At 37.4% G+C, this 18830-nt stretch overlaps 1 protein-coding gene across 3 annotated transcripts in view; it reads left to right on the top strand.

Annotated features, from left to right (window-relative positions):
- EIPR1 (EARP complex and GARP complex interacting protein 1) overlaps positions 1–18830 on the top strand; it is a 217278-nt gene that overhangs the window by 73081 nt on the left and 125367 nt on the right. The gene's annotated exons all lie outside the window — the stretch shown is intronic.

Genomic DNA, 18830 nt, shown 5'->3' with positions numbered 1-18830 from the left:
ACCAAAGTGATAATTTCTGCGTTCAAAGGGTTTATATTCTAATTGGGGAAAAAACATACAGAAAGGGATCTCTGGAGTGGATAAGATGATAACTCCTGACAGAGAGAATAGCAAGCTTTCTATCATGAAGAACCTCTATAAAGAGGTGATTTTTTTCTTTTTTGCCCAGCTTCTCTTGGCTCCCCTACTCCCCACCCCCAACTTAACAATATTAGCAAGTAGCCACCTCGGGAAACCAGGGAACAGAACAAATAGCAGTTTGGAGAAGAATTGGAATGAATTTCTAGTACTAGATTTTGGCTTATTCAGAGACTCAAATAAGGTAAAGTACTTTTCAGATCTTTAAGTGCTATATAAATGTCAGCTACCACAAAACCTCATTAATTCAGTTTGCACTAATTGGGTGTTTGAGATAAGTTAGTCCAAGAATGGGCTAGAATTTACCTTTTTACTGTCTATGAAAAACAGATTTGCTAAGCAAATTGGTAGTACAAAGGAAATTATGGTAGAATACTTGCTTAAGATAATTTGTTTTTAAAGACTTAGCAGTATAGTATTTATAGTTATTTGTAAATAAGATAGAGTATAAAAGAACTTTTCTATTCATTAAAACAGATCTGCTTGGGACTGTACTTTGCAATATTTCGTTAGCCTTTAATAGTTGTTCCTATAAGCTTGAAACAAATGATACTAACATTCTTTGAAAATACTCTGTTTAAAGAAAGGTCCCATCACCAAATATTAATAGCAGCACTTTTTAATAGCTAAGAAACTGAAAACAAAGTGGATGCCAGTTAATTGAAAAATTACCAAGCAAATTGTTTCATGAACACAATGGAATTTTAGTGAGCCATAACAAACAACAAATATAAAGAATTTAGAAAATCATAGGATGACTCATATGAATTAATACAAAATGAAGTAAGGTGATCCAGGAAGATAATATACATAATGACTATAATGATATAAATGGAAAGAACAACAAAAAAATGAAGGGAATGATTGTATGGTGATAGTACCCAAGGATGGACCTGATTATTAATGCTAATAGCTAGCATTTATAAAGTATTTTAAGCTTTACAAAGCACTTTACAGTCATTACAGTGTTCATAAGTATTATTGGATTTCCCCCCTAGCAGTCCTGTCTGGTAGGTTCTCATTTTACAGATTGGGGAATTGAGACAAACAAAGGTTAAGTGACTTACTGAGGGTCATACAACTAGTAAATGTCTGAGGCCATATTTGAACTTGGGTCTTCCTAACTCTAGGTTAGTTGCTATCTAGATACCTAAGATGATAAATCCACCTTTCTCTTCTTTGCAAAAGTAGGGAACTATGGATTTGTGACATTGCATATACTATCAGACTAGACCTATAATTTGATTAGTTGTGGTAGCTACTTTTTCCCCCGTCCTTTTTTATTTGTTTTAAAGGATGACTGGGGGTAGGGGAGAGGGAAGGAATATATTTGGAAATGAAGGTAATGTAGAAGCAAATGTACACGACCACACCTACATGAATGCACATACACACACACACACACACACACACACACACACATACATGTGTGCGCGCAGGTGTGCATGTGAGAAAAAGGCATACCTCTTTTTATTCCCATTCAGTTTTTTCCAGAGGTCTGTCGAGCTAACTTTTCTAAGATTCTGTTTATCTCCTTGACTTCTTTCTGATTTTCTGGTTAGACTTATCTAGCTCTGAGAGGGGAAAGTTGAGGTCTTCTACTAGTAGTTTTACTATAAACTATAAAACTATAGTTTTACTATTTCCTCCTATAATTCATTTAAATTTTCCTTGAAGAATTTGAATGCTGTGCTATTTGCTGCATATATGTTTAGTACTGATATTACTTCCTTGTCTATGGTTCCTTTCAGCAAGATGTAGTTTCTTTGTCATCTCTTTTAATTAGGTCTATTTTTGTTTTTGCTTTGTCTGAGTTCATGATTGCTACCCTGCCTTTTTTACTTAAGGTGAAGCATAATATAGATTTTGTTCCAGGCCATTATTTTAACTCTGTGTATATCTCTCTGCTTTAAGTATGTTTCTTATAAACAACATTGTTGGATTCTGGTGTCTAATCCATTTTGCTATCTGCTTCTGTTTATGGGTGAGTTCATCCCATTCACATTCACAGGTATGATTACAAACTCTTCATTTTCCTCTAATGTATTTTCTTCTGTTTATCCTTCTCTCTCTCTTTTTATCCTGTCCATCCTCTTAAGTCTATTTTGCTTCTGACTTCTGCCTTCTTTTATCTGCTCTCCCTTTTATCACATCCCTTTTCTCTTATCCCCTTCCCTTCCTACTTCCCTTTTGGAGAAAATAGATTTTTATTACCAATTGAGTATGTAGATATATTTTCCCTGTTTGATCAAATTTAGATGTGAGTAAGATTCAAACACTGACCACCCTTCCCATTTTCTCTTCCAATGTAAAAGTTCTTCCTTGCACACTTTTTTTATGTGAGATAATTTCCCCCATTCTTTTTTTTTTTTTAACAATGAAAAGAGCTTTTTAAAAAATTTATTATTTTTTTAAATTTTTTTTTTAGGCAATTTGGGTTAAGTGACATGCCCAGGGTCACACAGCTAGTATGTGTCAAGTGTTTGGTCTGAGACCGGATTTGAACTCAGGTCCTCCTGACTTCAGGGCCGGTGCTCTATTCACTGCACCACCTAGCTGTCCCATCCTCCATTCTTCCTTTTCCTTTTCCCCATTCCCAGGACATCTCTCTTTCTTGCCTATCCATGTTTTAAAAACATCATTCCACATAGTTGACTCACTCCTGTATCCCCTTTCTATGTAGAATCATTCTAACTTCCCTAATAATGGGAAAGGTCTTATGGGTTATAAATACCATCTTCATATATAGAAAGGTAAACAGTTTAACCTTATTGAGTCTCATATGATTTTTCTTTCATGTTTACCTTTTTATACTTCTCTTAAGTCTTCTATTTGAAAGTCAGATTTTCTGTTCAGCTCTGGTCTTTTCATTAGAAATGCTTGAAAGTCCTCTCTTTCATTAAACATCCATTTGTTCCTATAATAAGTATTATACTAAGTTTTGCCACGTAGGTGATTTTTGGTTGTAATTCCCATTCTTCTGCCTTCTGGAATATTTTATTCCAAGCCCTCTGTTCATTTAATATGATACCTGCTGAATATTGTGTTATCCTTATTGTGGCTCCACAATATTTGAATTGTTTCTTTCTGGCTGCTTGAAGTATTTTTTCTTTGACCTGGGAACTCTGGAATTCGGCAGTAATATTCCTGGGAGTTTTCATTTTGGGATCTCTTTCAAGTTTGTTGGATTCTTTCATTTCTGTAATACCCTCTGGTTCTTTGATATTGGGGCAATTTTCCTTGATATTCTCCCCCTGCCTTTTCTCCTTTTGTTTGGTTTTTATTTTCTCCCAGTAACCTCTAAAATCAATTTTTAACATTTGTTTTTAAGATTTTGAGTTTCAATTCTCTCCCTTTTCCCTCCTCAACCCTTCCCCCATCCCACTGGGAAGGCAAGCAATTAGATATAGATTATACAAGCATGGTCATTTAAAAAACATTTTTATAATAGTCATATTGTGAAAGAAAACAGACAAAAAAAGCTCAAGAAAAATAAAGTAAAAAAAAAGTATGCTTCAATCTGTATTCAGATACTATCAGGATAAGTCCTTCAGAGCTGTCTTGGATCATTATATTGCTGAGGATAGCTAAGTCATTCAGAGCTGATCATCTCACAATAGTGCTGTTACTTTATACACAGTACATTTTACTTTGCATCAGCTCATGTAAGTCTTTCCAGGTTTTTCTGAGGGCATCCTGCTCATCATTTCTTATAGCATAATAGTATGCCATCATAAACACATAGCATAATTTTTTCAGCCATTTCCCAATTGGTAGGCATCCTGTCAATTTCCAGCTGCCTACCACTATAAATATTTTTGTACATTTCGGTTCTTTTCCTTTTTTTTTTTTAATCTCTTTTGGGTTGCAGACCTAGTAGTGGTATTGCTAGGTCACAGGGTATGCATAGTTTTATAGCCCTTTTGACACAGTTCCAAATTATTTTACAGAATGATTGAATCAGTTCACAACTCCACCAACAGTGTGCTAATGTCTCATTTTTCCCGCCTCCCCTCCACCATTTGTCATTTTCCTTTTCTGTTCTATTAGTCAGTCTAATAAATATGATATAGTACCTCAGATTTGTTTTGATTTGCATTTCTTCAATCAGAGAGTTAGAGCATTTTTTCAAATGGCTATAGATAGCTTTGATTACTTCATTTGAAAACTGTTTATATTTTTTGATCACTTATCAATTGGGGAATGACTGTTATTTTTATAAATTTGACTCGGTTCTCTATATGTTTGAGAAATGAGGCCTTTATCAGAGAAACTTGCTTCAAAATTTTGTTCGCAGTTACTATTGCTAACTGTATTTTCCTCCATCCTATTTGTCTTTTGGTTTATTTTATTCTGTCTCTTTCTCTCTCTCTCCTTTTATCTTGTCCTTCCTCAAAAGTATCTTCCTTCTGACTACCCCCTCCTTGAATCTGCCCTGCCTTCTATTCCACACCCCCCACTCTCTTCCCTCCTACTTTCCTATAGGGTAAGATAGATTTCTATACCCAATTGAGTGTGTGTGTTATTCCCTCTTAGAGCCAATGCTGATGAGAGTAAGGTTCACTCACTCCCCTTCACCTACTTCCTCTTCTCTAGTGTAAAAGGCTTTTTCTTGCCTCTTTTATGTGAGATAATTTACCCAATTCTAGCTTTCCCTTTCTCTTTCTCCCAGGACATTCCTCTTTCACCCCTTAATTTAATTTAATTTAATTTAATTTTTTTTAAAGATATTATCCCTTTATATTCAACTCACATCTGTGCCCTCTGTCTATATATACTCCTTGTAACTGCCCTAATAATGAGTGAGTTCTTATGAGTTTACAAGTATCATCCTCCCATGTGGGAATGTAAATAGTTTAACCTTATTAAGCCCCTTATGATTTCCCTTTCCTGTTTACCTTTTTATGCTTCTCAGGGGTCTTACATTTGAAAATAAAAGTTTTTATTCAGCTCTGGTCTTTTTATCAAGAATGCTTGAAAGTCCTCTATTTCACTGAATGACCATTTTTTCCCCTGAAGGATTATACTCAGTTTTGCTGGGTAGGTGATTCTTGGTTGTAGTCCTATCTCCTTTGCCCTCCGGAATATTATATTCCATGCCCTGCAGTCCTTTAATGTAGAAGCTGCTAAATCTTGTGTTATCCTGATTGTGTTTCCACAATACTTGAATTGTTTCTTTCCGGCAGCTTGTAATATTTTCTCCTTGACCTGGGGAACTCTGCAATTTGGCTACAATATTCTTAGGACTTTTCCTTTGGGGATCTCTTTCAGGAGGAGATTGGAAGATTCTTTCAATTTCTGTTTTGCCCTCTGGTTCTAAAATATTGTAGCAGTTTTCCTCCTTTTTTTTTTTTTGGTTAGGCAATGGGGTTAAGTGACTTGCCCAGGGTCACACAGCTATTAAGTATTATGTGTCTGAGGCCGCATTTGAACTCAGGTCCTCCTGAATCCAGGGCCAGTGCTCTATCCACTGTACCACCTAGCTGCCCCATGGCAGTTTTCCTTGATAATTTCTTGAAAGATGATGTCTAGGCTCTTTTTTAGATCATGGCCTTCAGATAGTCCAATAATTTTTAAATTCTCTCTCCTGGATCTGTTTTCCAGGTCAGTTGTTTTTTCCAGTGAGATATTTTACATTGTCTTCTATTTTTTCATTCTTTTGGATTTGTTTTATAGTTTCTTGATTTCTCATAAAGTCACTAGCTTCTAATTGTTCTATTCTAATTTTTAAGAAAGTATTTTCTTCAGTAATCTTTTGGACATCCTTCTCCATTTGGCCAATTTTTCATTTTAGGGCGTTCTTCTCCTCATTGGCCTTTTGGACCTCTTTTGCCATTTGGGTTAGGCTATTTTTTTTTTAATACAAATTTATTTATTTTTAGTTTTCAACATTCACTCCCACGAGTTTTTGAATTCCAAATTTTCACCCCATCTCCCCCCCCCCCACCCTAAGATGGCATGCATTCTGAATATACCTTCCCCTAGTCTGTCCTCTCTTCTATCTCTCTCCCCTTCTCTTATCCTCTTCCCCTTTTATTTTCCTGTAGGGCAGGATAGACTTCTGTACCCCATTTCCTGCATTTCTTATTTCCCAGTAGCATGTGAAAACATTTTTTTAAACATATGTTTTTAAAACTTTAGGTTTCAAATTTTCTCTCTTCCTCCCTCCCCACCCACCCTCATTGAAAAGGCAAGCAACTCAATATAGGTTGTACATGTGCAGTTATGCAAAACACGTCCATAGTAGACATGTTGAAAAACTAACTCTATTTCCCTTAATCCTATCCTGCCCTCCCATTTATTCTATTCTTTCTTTTGACCCTGTCCCTCCTCAGAAGTATTTACTTCTGATTACCCCTTTCCCAATCTGCCCTCCTCTCTATCATCCCCTGCTCTCTTGTCCCCTTCTCCCCTGTTTTCCTGTAGGGTAAGACAGATTTCCATACCCAATTGAATGTGTATGTTATTCCTCCTTAAGCCAAATCCTATGAGAATAAGATTCACTCATTCCCTCTCACCTTCCCCCATTTCCCCTCCACTGTAAGAGACTTTTCTTTTCTGTTTTTTTTTTGTGAGATAATTTACCCCATTCTACCTCTCCCTTTCTTCTTCTCTGAGTATCATCCTCTCTCATCCCTTAATTTTATTCTCCAGATATGACCCCTTAATCTTCAACTCACCCTGTGCCCTCTATCTATCTATCTACATATACATACATATAATTTTTTTCTTCCAACTACCCTAATACTGACAAAGGTCTCATGAGTTATAAATATCATCTTTCCATGCAGGAATGTAAACAGTTCAATCTTAATAAGTCTCTTATGATTTCTCTTTCCTGTTTACCTCTTCATGTTCCACTGAGTCCTGTATTTGAAAGTCAAATTTTCTATTCAGCTCTGGTCTTTTCATCAAGAATGCTTGAAAGTCCTCTATTTCACTGAATGACCATTTTTTCCCCTGAAGGATTATACTCAGTTTTGCTGGGTAGGTGATTCTTGGTTGTAATCCTATCTCCTTTGCCCTCTGGAATATTATATTCCATGCCCTGTGGTCCTTTAATGTAGAAGCTGCTAAATCTTGTGTTACCCTGATTGTGTTTCCACAGTACTTGAATGTTTCCTTCTGGCAGCTTGTAATATTTTCTCCTTGACCTGGGAACTCTGGAATTTGGCTATAATATTCCTAGGAGTTTTCCTTTGGGGATCTCTTTCAGGAGGAGATCTGTGGATTCTTTCAATTTCTATTTTGCCCTCTGGTTCTACTATATCAGGGCAGTTTTCCTTGATAATTTCTTGAAAGATGATGTCTAGGCTCTTTTTTTGATCATGGCTTTCAGATAGTCCAATAATTTTTAAATTCTCTCTCCTGGATCTATTTTCCAGGTCAGTTGTTTTTCCAATGAGATATTTCACATTGTTTTCTAATTTTTCATTCTTTTGGATTTGTTTTACAGTGTCTTGATTTCTCATAAAGTCACTATCTTCCAATTGCTCTATTCTAATTTTTAAGGAAGTATTTTCTTCAGTAATCTTTTGGACTTCCTTTTCCATTTGGCCAATTTTTCTTTTTAGGGCATTTTTTCCTCATTGGCTTTTTGGACCTCTTTTGCCATTTGGGTTAGGCTATTTTTTAAGGTGTTATTTTCTTCAGTATTTTTTTGGGTCTCCTTTAGCAAGCTGTTGACTTGTTTTTCATGATTTTCTTGCATCACTCTCATTTCTCTTCCCAGTTTTTCCTCTACTTCCCTTACTTGCTTCTCAAAATCCCTTTTGAGCTCTTCCAAGGCCTGGGACTGATTCATATTTTTCTTGGAGGCTTTGGATGTAGGAGCTTTGACTTTGTTGTCTTCTTCTGGTTGTATATTTTGATCTTCTTTTTCACCAAAGTAAGATAATATAGTCTGACTCTTTTTGCGCTGCTTGCTCATGATCCCAGCCAATTACTTGAGTTTTAAACTCTTTGTTAAGGTAAGAGTCTGCTTCCAATGTGGAGAATGTACTGTCCCAAGCTTCAGGGGTTTGTATAGCTGTTTTCAGAGATACTTGTAGGGACCTGTAAATTTTCAGTTCTTCCAAGGTGGTATGATAAGGGGTGAGGTGTTTACTCCTTTCCTGGCCTGTGACTACAAGTACTCCTTTCTGTCCTGTAACTGTGAGGAGGGGTTCCTCTGTACAGCCACTACGAGCTCCACCAAGCCAGTGCTCCTCCTCACCCCAGCACGGCTGCCCAGAACTGTGACCCAGATCCAAACATGGGCAAAGCAAGAGATTCCTGCCTCAGCACTGGCAAAGAGATCCCTGCAATCCCTCTCTGATCAGCCACTGAATTCCCCCTCAGTCTGTGGGCTGCAAGCTCGGGAAGCAGCTTGCGCCCCCTCCCCCCCGCCACGTTCTTAGGGAATGGAGCTGAAACCCCACCTTCATGTCTCAGCACTGCAGAAACAGACTTTTCCCACCGACCTTCTTAGTTGTCTTTGGCATTAGTGGGTTGAGGAGTCTGGAAACCTCCACAGCTGCCTGAGATTCAGTCCTCTGAGGCCTGCTCCAGGTTCACTGCAGCCTGCGGGCCCACGCTGCGCTCTCAGCCTGGCGCGATACACCTTTCTGATCAACCATCCAGGTTGTCTTGGTCTGGAAATTTGTTTCACTCTGTCTTTTTGTGGGTTCTGCTGCTTTAGAATTCGTTTAGAGCCATTTTTTATGAGCATTTGGAGAGGTTTGGAGGAGAGCTCAAGCAGGTCACTACTTTCACTCTGCCATCTTGGCTCCGTCCCCTGGATTAGGCTATTTTTTAAGGTGTTATTTCAGTATTTTTTTGGGTCTCCTTTAGCAAGCTGTTGACTTGTTTTTCATGATTTTCTTGCATCACTTTCATTTCTCTTCACAGTTTTTCTTCTATTTCTCTTACTTGCTTCTCAAAATCTCTCTTGAACTCTTCCAAGGCCTGGGACTGATTCATATTTTTCTTGGAGGCTTTGTATGTAGGAGCTTTGACTTTTGTTGTCTTCTTCTGGTTGTATGTTTTGGTCTTCTTTGTTACCAAAAAAAGATTCTATGGTTTGACACTTCTTGTGAGGTTTGCTCATGATCCCGGCCAGTTACTTGAGTTTTAAACTCTTTGTTAAGGTAAGAGTCTACTTCCGGTGTGGAGAATGTACTGTCACAGGCTTCATGGGTTTGTACAGCTGTTTTCAGAGATACTTGTAGGGACCTGTAAATTCTCAGTTCTTCTAAGGTGGTATGATAAGGGGAGAGAGGTGTTTACTCCTTTCCTGGCCTGTGCTCTGGTCTATTAGTGACTGCAAACACTCCTTTCTGTTCTGGAACTGAGGAGGGTTTTCTCTGCACAGCCACTACAAGCTCTACCACACTAGCACTCTTCCTTGCCCCAGGATTGCCTCCCAGAACTGTGATCCAAATCCAAATATGGCCAAAGCAAGAGATTCCTGCCTCAGACTGGCAAAGAGATCCTTGCAATCTCCCTCAGATCAGCCACTTGATTCCCCCTCAGTCTGTGGGCCGAAAGCTCAGGAGGCAGCCCCCGCCTTGGGCCGTGCCTGGGGAATGGAGCTGAGACCACCTCCCTCTCTCTTAGCACCGCAGAAACAGACTCTTCCCACTGACCTTCTAAGTTGTCTTTGGCATTCTTGGGTTGAGAAGTCTGGAAACCGCCATAGCTGCCAGAGATTCAGTCCTCTGAGGCCTGCTTCAGGTTCGCTGTGGCTTGCGTGCCTGTGCCACACTGCGCTCCACTCCCAGCCCAGCATGGTATACCTTTGAGATCAACCATCCAGGTTGTCTTGGTCTGGAAATTTGCTTCACTCTGTCTTTTTGTGGGTTCTGCTGCTTTAGAATTTGTTTAGAGCCATTTTTTATAGGTATTTGAAGGGATTTGGGGGAGAGCTCGAGCAAGTCACTGCTTTCACTCTGCCATCTTGGCTCCACCCACCTAATTCTGCTTTTTAAGGAGTTATTTTCATCAGTGAATTTTGATACCTCTTCTTCCATTTTGTCAATTCAGTTTTTTAAGATACTATTTTCTTCAGTACTTTTGTCACTCTTTCACCAAGCTGTTAATTATCTTTTCATAATTTTCTTCCTTTGCTTTCATTTCTTTACTTAACTTTTCCTCTACCACTCTTCTTTTGAAAATACTTTTATTAGTTCTTCCAGGAATTCTTGTTGGGCTTGTGTCCAATTCGTGTGTGTATGTGTATGTGTGTGTGTATGTGTGTGTGTGTGTGTGTGTGTGTGTGTGTGTGTGTGTGTGTGTGTGTGTCTTGTGGCCATTTTGATTTGATTGTCTTCTGAGTTTGAGTCTTGATCTTTCCTGTCAATGTAGTAGCTTTCTGTGGTCAGGTTCTTTTTTTTTTTCTTTTGCTTAGTTTTCCACCCTGTTTCTTTATTTGGGACTTTATGTTAATGTTGGGCTTTGTTCCTGGAGTGGGGAGGATTGTCTCAAACTTCAGACTTTTTTGCATTGCTGTTTTCAGAACTAGTTCTGGGAGTTTGGAAGTTTTTGGTGCTTCCAGGGTTGTATGATCTGGGGAGTGGTATTGTTACCACTTGTTTTGCACTCTGGTCTTTACTGAGCAAGGATCCCCAATCCCTTGAGATTATGATCAGTACTGCTGATTAGGTCCCCTCCTATGTTGGGATCAGAAACTATAGTGTTCCTCAGGGTCCCTGACCCCTTGTAGCCAGAAGTGATAAAGCCCCTCAGATCTCCCACTGTCTCTTGACTGAAAGTTCTCCTCTCTGCCTTTGAACTCTGATCCACAAGGGGATATGGGCAGTGGAGCTGACAAACAGTTTCTGGTCCTGCACCTAGTGCTAGCACAACCCTGTAATCTCTTTCTGAACACTTGCCAGATTCCCTTAGCATCTCTTTCTTGAGAGCTCCCAAAGCTGGTCCTGCTTCTGTCACCACTACCTAATCACACCACTGGGGTTTCATCTAGCCTGCCTTCTCCCCCATGTCACAGATCTCTGTTTTTGACCTTCTATGTTGTTTTGGGTAGGAAGAGTGTCTCACTTCGACCTTTTGTTGGCGCTGCCAGTCCATTATTCGATTTGAGGTGTTATTTTAAAGTTATTTGGAGGGGAATGTTGGGAGAGCTCAGCTGAGGGCTTACTGTACTCTTGCATTCTTGGCTCTATCCCTTGAAGTTCTCATGCTTTTCTCTTAAAAATTTCTGTTCACCATCATAAGATTGCCATCTGTTTGATGTTGCTCTCTAGTAGTCTTAAGTCTCAGCTAAAATCCCACCACTGGGAGAAGTCTTCCTCAGTATCCCTTAATGCTAGTCCCTTGAGATTATCTCCAGTTTGTCCTGTATGTATTTTGTTTGTATATACTTGTTCACATGTAATTTCCTCTATTTATATTATAAATTCCTTGAGAACAGAGACTATTTTTGCCTTCCTTTGTATCCTCAATGCTTAGCACAGTGCCTGGCACAAAATAAATGCTTAATAAATTCTTGTTGACTGCTTTGCTTGACTTACCAGACTAATTAGTCACAGTAAAGTGAAAGTAGGGGCTGAGGCAGCTGTAGGCCAGGTCTTCTTTGCTTTTGCTTATTTTAAGAACCAGAAATGTGCTTCATCAACATTGGTTTAGGCATAGAGTAGATGCTCTCAAACTTTCATTAAATGAAATTTTAAAAATGAATTAATACTTTTTTATTGTATTTATCCGTCTACTATCATTTGTTGTTCAGTGTTTTCAGTCATATCTGACTCTTTGTGACCCCATTTGGGATTTTCTAGGCAAAGATACTGGAATAGTTTGCCATTTCCTTTTCTAGCCCATTTACAGATGAGGAACTAAGATAAACAGGGTTAAGTGTCTTACCCAGAGTCACACAGCTAGTAAGTATCTGCAACCAGATTTGAACTCAGGTTTTCCTGATTCCAGGCCTGACGCTCTATCCACTGCATCACCTAGCTTCCCGTTCTATCATAGAATCATAGATTTAGAGCTGATATTAAACTTTAGAGGTCATCTGATCCAGTGCTTTTTAAACTGTGGGTGATGACCCACAGTTTAAGAAGTGCTAAAGGGGTTGTGAGTGGAAAAAGTTTAAGAAGTCCTGAAAGTCCAGCCTCTTCATTTTACGGATAAGGAAACCAAGGCCTAGAAAAACTGAAGTTATTTAACCAGTGTCAAATGTGGAAGAGGTGGGATTTGAACTCAGGTCTTTTGATTCCAAATGCAGCACTTTATTCCACTACACCATGCTACTTCTTTAGTTTAATAATCATGATTGTTGGATATGGAATGGGAAAAAGACCCATCTACTTATCCAACTACACACACACACACACACACACACACACACACACACATCCTTCCAGTCTCCCAAGGAAGTAGGAATAGTTTGTGTTGTCCCAATAAAAATAGGTGATGCCTTTATTTGAGAGTGGTTCCCCCAGGAATGCTGCAGACAGTAAAGCTTGTATAGATATCGATGGCCCAGGATTGCCAAAGGTCCTCTTTTGAATACCCCCTGTGAAATAGCACCCTCATCCATTTCGTTAAGACTCATGTATGTATTTCATGAACGTGTTTCCTTAAATTCTTCAAAGAGAATAAATATTGTTGTTTTTTTTCTTTAAGTTATTCCCTAATAAATGGGAGGAGGGCATTATTTGGCTTAGCTGCAGTAACAGCATTTGAAGAGTATTATTAACTCTACTGAAAGTAAAGGGGAAGTGTTTAAAGATATTGACTGCTCATACTCAGCTTTCTGGAGCTCTCTTAGAAGGCAGTGGGGAACAGAGGTATGTGCAAATATTTTGCTCCTAATTGTGACTAAGGTCTCTGAGAGCAATATACCCAAACTTGCTTTTTTCCACTATCATATATGTGTGTGTGTGTGTGTGTGTGTATTTTTTTTTTTGGCTGGGCAGTTGGAGTTGAGTGATTTGTCCGTGTTGTGCGTTGTGTATCTGAGACTGGATTTGAACTTAAGTCTTCCTGACTTCAAGGCCGGAGCTCTATCCATTGCACTACCTAGTCACCCCTACTATCATATTTTTTAATGACAAAATATCTGCTTTAAATAGGAAGAAAACATTAATTTGAATATAGGGGTATTGTGTACATATCACCATTTTATAAGTCTTACTTTACTTTAAAAGAAGAAAAGTTATATTTTTGACCATTTATAATCTCTACTTTGCTTACTGGATATATATGTCAGAATTACTATGACTGTTAATTAATTTTTAAAATAAAAGCAGAATGCTATGGACTTTGGTTGTAGCTGTGATTGAAATACATGCATATCAAATAGCTTTACTGAAATGTTTTTAATTTTTGCTTTTGCATTCCCCATGTTTAACATAGTGCTTTGGTGCCAGCTGGACACTTAAATGCTTGTTGAATAGAGTAGAGTTGAGCTGTGATTTAGTAAATTCTCTTCAGGTTGTTCAGGACCCTCCCAGGTACCAGACGAACACTGTGACTTTAAGGCTGCCAGGGCAAGATTTGCAGGTTGAGAGAGAAGCAAAAGTAGAAGAGGGGTTTAGCAAAGGAAAGCATGAGAGACAATCAGATGAGCAAAAATGAACCCCAAGAGGTTAAGAAAGAAAACATCTTAGAGATTTGCCAATTAATATGAATAAAGATTGCAATTCTCCCCTCTACCCCTAATCCAGTAGAGAGAGAGAAAGATTAATTTAGGGGTTCTGTTGTCTAGGAAGAAAGGAAAATGAGTAATTAAAACTAGAAAATTGAATTGTATGTAAAAACCATGATTTTAAAAGCCTGGCATTTAATCAAATGAAAAGTAGAAAGTACCCTTATAAAGTATACAATTGATATTATTACTAATAATGATCTGTATAGCTTTTGGATCAGAGACCATAGCGTTAGACCTAGAAGATGCCTTGGAGGTCATTCAAGCAAAGCACCTCATTTTATAGATAAGAAAATGGGCCTGGAAAGATAAATATCTTTCCATAGAAGTAATAAAGATAGAACCAGGATTTGAACCCATACTTCTAACTACAAATTCAGCATTTTGCTGTACTAAATACTTACATCTTAAGAATAATATTGAATATAGCATGTATAGGATCATTAGACTAGCATTCACTAATTTATATTCCTTATAGTTTTTTATTGCAGGATTGGTTTTTGAATCACAACTTGCCTTGAAACCTTTTTTTTTTTAAAATAGGATTTATATATCTCCATTTGTTATTTTTCTTAAAGAAGGCTGCATCAGAGGTAAGGCATACAGAATAGTTAATGTATGCTATTATAATGCCAATTGTAATGTATTTTCTGGAAGGAAGTTTTTTCCAAGACCGTGAAAGGTTGGTCATGTCTTCTGGGATCTGCAGTGTTTGGACTGAAGTCAAGTGGTTGACACCATATGACATTGGCTGACAGGTCAAAAAACTGACACCTGAAAAGCCAACCAAAGGGTAAGGAAAGGAGAGTTAGCCTTGTTGCCTGGCAACAGGATTCTAGCTAGCATCTGTTCTTCCAGAGACTGGAATAATGATCTAGTTTTGTAATTGGTACATTATTATTATTATTATTATTTTCTTAAAATCCATAGCTTATATGATGATTTTTATTTATATAACTAAACCTTTAAAAATAAAAAGATTGAATGAAGTGAGGCCTCTCAAATCTGCTACTCTACATTTTGCATTCACTTATTTGTTTATTCTATTATAACTTTTGCAGCAGTTGAATGATATTTATTTGGTTTGAATTATTACAAATAGTTATCAAGATAAACCTAAGTTGGACTAATGGGGCCATCTGCCTTTGTGAAACAAACTGGCAGCACAACAGGTCACATGTTTTTGCAGCCTTAGACCTTAAGCAAACTCTACAGTAGAAAGAATCATTAGAAATATGTTCACAAAGGTGAAGATGATTGGCTAATAATATCCCTGTTTTGCTGATGGACATAAAAGCAACCTTTTCCAAGTCATGGTTTTATAAAATGAAACTGAATTCCTGATTCCCTTGGCTTCTGCCTTAACCTTTAGGCAATGATTTTTCACTGTCAGAATGCATCAAAAATAATATGTCACATTCAACATTCTTTATATTGGAGATGGGAGTGGATAGGAAGGTTATATTCCTATCTGTACATAGAAGTTGGTAATACTACTCCTATCTGAATGTGCTAGATGTTAAAAGCGCCACCTTCAAAACTGTAATGGGTCTCTCATAGTTAAACCATCGCACAAGAATGAATTTGCAGGACAAGAAAATTTTAAAAGACTGAGAAATAATAGGTAAGGAAAAAGAGAAAAACAAATTGAAGATGAATGGAGACATAGTATAAGAGAAGGCAGAAGAATAATAGCTTACTCAGAACCCTTCATAGCCTGGCCCCATCCTGCCTTTCCAGTTTTGTTACAACATGCACTCTTTGATCCAGTGACATTGGTCTCCTAGCTGTTTCAGGAACAAGACACTCTATCTCTCAGCTTTGGGCAGTTTCCCTAGCTATCCCCCTTGCCTAGAGCACTCTTCCTCCCTCCACTCTACCTGCTGACTTTCCCAACTTCCTTTAATTCCCATGTAAAATCTCATCTTCTATATGGGAAGCCTTCTCCAGCCTCTCTTAATTCCAGTGCTATTACCCTGTTAGTTGCTTACTGTTTATCCTGTATATTGCTTGCTTTGCATATATATGCTTGCATGTTGTCTGCTCCATTAGATTTTTTTTTTAATATTTTATTTTTCCCCCAATTACATGGTGAAACAATTTTTAAATTTTTTTAAAGTTTTGAGCTCCAGATTCTATCCCTCTGTCCCTCCTTTCTCCTCTACCAGAGATGGTAAGCAAGCTGATATAGGTTATACGTGTGCAATCATGTAAAACATTTCTATTATATTAGTTGAACAAACAGAAAAGAAGGAAAGGTAGAAAGCAAGGAAGGAAGAAAGAAAATAAAACCACTGTGCTTCTTCAGACAATATCAGTTCTTTCTCTAGGCGTGGATAGCACACTTCATCATGAATCCTTTGGGATTGTCATATATCATTGTATTGCTGAGAATAGCTAAGTCATTCACAGTTCTTCCTCATACAGTATTGCTATTACTGTGTACAATGCTCTCCTGGTTCTGGTCACTTGACTTTGCATCAGTTCATGTAAGTCTTTCCAGGTTTTTCTGAAATTATCCTGCTTGTCATTTCTTACAGCACAGTAATATTCATGACAATCATATACCACAACTTTTCCAGCCATTCCTCAATTGATGGGTGTTGCCTCAATTTCCAATTCTTTGCCATCACAAAAAACAGCTGCTATAAATATTTTTGTTCAGATAGGTCCATTTCCTTTTTCTTCCCTTTGATTGTAAGCTCCTTGAAGGCAAGAACTGTCTTCTTCATCTTTTTGTATCCTCAGTGCTGGAATATAGTAGAAATTTAATAAATGTTTATTCATTGATTAATAATAATAACTAGCATTTGTATAGCACTGTAAGATTTATAAAGCACATTATATGTGTTCTCTCATTTGATCTTCACAACAACACTCAGCAGTAGATGCTACTCTTATCCTCATTTTACAGATAAGGAAACTGGGGCTGAGAGAGGTTAAGTGATTTGTCCAGACTGAAGCAGGATTTGAATTTAGGCTTTTTGACTCTAAGTCTAGCACTCTATCCACTGTTCCACTTAGCTGTCTTAATTAACCTGCCATGTCCAGAAGCAATGGTAATATTAAGTTTATCGCAATTTCCATGACAAGGAGTTGAGGTGAGGTTTGAGAATGTGGGTAAAGTACATTTCTATTTCGATAGGTAGGAAGGTGACAGGATATATGGAGTGGATCTCTGGAAGAATCATCATCATCCAGAAACAGTTTAAAGGAAAAAAAAAGTATTTTTTATGTGGATGCAAGACTAGGTCACTGCTACCAGAAATTACAAAAAGATTTTCCTTGAGGAGCCTGAGCTCATTGATAAATGCATATTTTTTTTTTGCAAATAAATGGTAGAAATTGTGCAGTATATTGCTGTATACTGTGATATTTAAAATTTGGCACTTATCAAATAAGTAGAAAGATAAGATTGAATCCCCTTCAGGCTTCATTCAGAGCTTCCTCTACCATGCCTCAGCTTTGCATCCTGTAGCCTCACTTTAGCACTTGAATCTATGTATTAGAAACACCCTCTGCCCCTGTGACCTTCTCCTCTGATTGGATGACTTCTCCCAGAATCTCCATTTAAAGAGGGTGTCCTGACAAGCCATGTCTCGGTCTTCTCCAGGATGCACTTAGGTCTTCTTCCACCATTCCTCCCCTTCCATGTACTTTTGTCTTCTCTCATCTACTACTTTGTTTTCAGCTTCCTTTTATGTGTTGTTTTTGAATTTTAGAATTTAAGGTCCTCGAGGGCAGGGACTATCTTTCTATTTGGCCTTGGTATAGTGCTTTTAATGTGAAGTAAGAGATTAATAAACGCTAGTTGATTGGCTGACCAAAAGCAAAAGGGAACAGCATAAAGTATGTATCATTCTCATATCCAGTCTGCTGTTGAGTTACCCTAAAGATACTTTTGGAGAATCTATAGAAGTTAAGCTTACATTCTAATACTTTTATTCAGTTGCAAAAATCTATCATTTTATCCATCTGTGACATGTTTGAACAATTTGTCCCAGGACCATTTCTATCTGAATTCTGTTAAATATAATATGAGAAAAACAAGAATTATAATGAAAATGTATTATTATTATGCTATAGAATGTATTCTTTTTCAGGTATGGGATGATTACCTATCTGTATTATCTACCCAAGAAGCATATACTGATAACACTAACTGAATTGCCTTCTTGTTCACTCTCATATTATATGCTGGATGATAAGTATTTCTTGTCAACCTTGTTATGCCAATATGATTAGTTAGACCTATCTCTTTCAAATAACCTTGGATCTCATTGACAGAGTCTTGACCTATAGCAGAGATTGGTGTAATTAGTACAATGTCATAAGCAAACTATAGCTTCTGGAGAATCTCTTCCATCAATAGGGCATCCCTTTTCTTGTTCCATCTCTGATTTTATTGGAAAAGATTCTGATTTATTTCCCTTACATATATTGCTAGCTCCTGGTTTTAGATGTGTTCTCTTTATCAATTTAAAGAAAGATCCATTTATTTCTGTTTTCTAGTGTTTTAAATGGAAATAGGTGTTGTAGTTTGTCAAAACCTTTTTCTGCAGCTATTGATAAAATCATGGAATTTTTATTTATTTCATCAATTGACTTACTTGGGTTGTTTATTAATTTTATAGCCTTCCTAATATTAAATTAACCCTATATTCCTGTTATAAACCCAACCTGAATATAATACATAATGTTTATGATATGTTGTTTTAGCCTTTTTGATAATATTTTATTTAAAATTTTTGCTTCATTGTTTATTAGGGATATCGGTCTGTAATTTCTTTTTCTGTTCTAATTCCTTAGTTTATGCGCAAGAATATACATGTGTCATAGAAGGAATTTGGTAGGATCCTTTCTTTTTTTTTCCAATTTATATAATATTGGAATTAATTGTTCTTTGAATATTTGGTAGAATTCACTTGTGAATCCTTTTCTTTTTTTCCTTCCTGCAAGATATCTTTCATGATTCTGACACAGTCCTTGTTTGAGCATGTTACTTTTTCTTCTGCCTTTCTCTTTTTTTCCCCAAATTTTATTC

The sequence above is a fragment of the Phascolarctos cinereus genome, unplaced genomic scaffold (genome assembly GCF_003287225.1).
Source record: "Phascolarctos cinereus isolate Bilbo 61053 unplaced genomic scaffold, phaCin_HiC Scaffold_2;HRSCAF=192, whole genome shotgun sequence".
NCBI classification, from domain to species: Eukaryota; Metazoa; Chordata; class Mammalia; order Diprotodontia; family Phascolarctidae; genus Phascolarctos; species Phascolarctos cinereus.
This window is presented reverse-complemented; position numbering and strand designations above follow the sequence as displayed.